This window comes from Mastomys coucha, unplaced genomic scaffold (assembly GCF_008632895.1).
Source record: "Mastomys coucha isolate ucsf_1 unplaced genomic scaffold, UCSF_Mcou_1 pScaffold19, whole genome shotgun sequence".
NCBI lineage: Eukaryota > Metazoa > Chordata > Mammalia > Rodentia > Muridae > Mastomys > Mastomys coucha.
The window spans coordinates 18,105,370-18,107,904 of NW_022196901.1; the positions used below are offsets into that span (position 1 = coordinate 18,105,370).

Consider the following 2,535-nt stretch of genomic DNA (forward strand, 5'->3'; position numbering starts at 1 on the left):
GAACTCACTCTGTAGACCAGGCTGGCCTCAAACTCAGAAATCCGCCTGCCTCTGACTCCCAAGTGCTGAGATTAAAGGCGCGGGTGCCACCACTGCCCAGCAATAACTTTCATTTCTGTGTGTTAGAAAATGTTCACAGAATATCTATAGCTGCCTATAAAGTGGCCTCCTTGGGCAGCCCTCAGAGTGGATCTCTGTGAATCTCCTACCCGTCCAGGAACTGTACCACCTGACAGCTCCTTACCAGACCTGCAGAGGCACACTGCCAAGTGAGTGGCCTCCAGCAATAAGCCCTGGCACTACACTGGTGTCTCTTCTCTTTTACATGCTATAGTAGAACCTAAAAAGTGCTGGATGACCTGCATCAGAAGCAGGACTATATCACACACCTATGCAAACCAACTTAGAACCGTCCCCCCTAATATTACTAACAAATGTAAAACAGAAACAAACAAACAGAATCCCAGCAACCTCCTCCCTTGCAGTCCTTTCCTGTCTATATTCTGCAGTGGCTGCTCCTGTCTGTCCAGAGAATTACGGCCATGCTATACACACGATTCATCCCATAAAGCAGCTTTTGGAATGGTACCTGGTTGAAAGAGGTGAGGTAAGAAGTGAGAACACAGTTAAGCACTGCTTTCAGACTGGAGATCAGATCTCTAGGTCTAATAAAGGAACACACCAGCAATTTCAACAGTTTGTAAAACTCAGGTCTAAAGGCTGTTGATACGGGTAAACAGGGCTTGCCACTCAACAATGTGAGCCTGGTGATCTGAGTCTGATCATGTAGAGATGAAAGGAGAAAACTGACTCCACAAAGCTGTTCCCTGACGTCCACACATGCATTGTGGAACATGAAACCCCATCAAACACACCATACATTAAAAAAAAAAAATTTAAGACACATTTAAGCAATCCCTGAAGATATATCCCTCAAATCCCAGAAGCCTGGCTCTGGGGACCTAGTGAAAAGATATGAACCACGGCCAACCCTCTCAGTTCCCAAATAAGGTCAATATTTAGGGCAGTAGCTAAAAAGCCAAACCCAAGAATCATATGGGCAATTGCTGTAGTAAAGTCTCACATCTATCTTTACAGATAGTCAAAGATTGACTTAAAAATACTTATGAACATGGAAAGCAGGTACATCAAAACCCAGCTCTGCAGGCAGCAAATGCCCCCTGGGTACCTTTCTAGTAGACTGACCACGCTGACAGAGACAGACTGGTGACCTCATCCTCAACAGACTGCCATTCATTCACACATGACATTGAGTAAGTTCTCTGGCAAAAAGCAGAAACTTCCTTGACAGTTAATTATTCTGTCTTGGCATAAATAAGTTTGCAAATAAATACAAATGCTGACAAGCACTGTGTGCCAGAACCGAGGAGCCCACTGAGGGAACTGCCAGCTCTGCAGGCTAAGGTGCTTCAATGAACACTAAACTAAGTACATTTGTCCCTTTGTACACACAGAAACTGGTTCCAGGACTCAACCTTCGCCAACAATCGAAGGATATTCAATATCCAAAATAAACTAGCATAGTATTTGTATATAACCTATGCACACTGCACATACCACACACCCACATTACCGTACTGTTTTCCCTTTTCTTTCTTTCCTTTTTTTTTTTTTTTTGAAAAGAGATGGTTCTCACTATGTAGCCTAGACTAGCCTGAAATTCACAATCTACTTGCTTCCAAGTAGACTATAGATTAGGACTACAGGTCTCTACCTGCACACAGGGCGCACGCCTCTCCACTGTAACTGAAGCGTGCACCACAGAAACAGCTATGTTCTACTGCTTGGGGGCTGGGTCACAGAAAACACTACAAGTTTTTATAAATGCATTTGGGGTCTGATGTGGACTCAATTCTTAGATGTGGAACAAGAAAAACTAGAAGATTCACTATGTCACCTTCTGTGGTAAAATACACAGTAGGGATGGGGGGGTCTAGTGAGCTGCACATCCCAAGTCTAAAAACTGAAACCCTGGAGACGAACATGATACAAAAGGACATTACACAATGGCTCTCCTATGATGAGTGACATCCAAAGCTAGCTGTGCTGAGATTACCTCCAGCCCACACGTACTTACATGACCTTGAAATAGAAATGAGTTTCATGTTTAAACTTATGTCTAATCCTCAAGACAGTTCATCATGTCAATGTAAATATTCCAAAATCTGAGGAAATCAGAAAGTGGAAACTTCCCATCTCAAGAATTTTGGACAAGGGAATATTCTACTTGTATATGAAATTTACTTCAAATTTATAATAACTGAGTACCAAACTCCTTAAAACTTAAAATCAGGGCTAGAAAAATTCAGCAGTTAAGAGCACTTTTACTCTTATAAAGGATCCAGGCTCAGTTCCCAATATCCACCTGGAGGCTAATAATCATCTGAGATTCCCTTTTCTGATCTCTGCAGGCATCAGGCACACATGCGATGCACATACACACATGCAGGCAGAGCACGCACAGCATGGGTGCAGCCTGTGGGCACATACACACACTCAGGCAGAGCACGCACA

The 2,535-nt window shown here is 43.3% G+C and overlaps 1 protein-coding gene across 14 annotated transcripts in view; it reads right to left on the reverse strand.

Annotated features, from left to right (window-relative positions):
- The window catches only part of Srpk2 (SRSF protein kinase 2), a 196,586-nt gene that overhangs the window by 2,429 nt on the left and 191,622 nt on the right, over nucleotides 1–2,535 (reverse strand). The window lies entirely within an intron of this gene.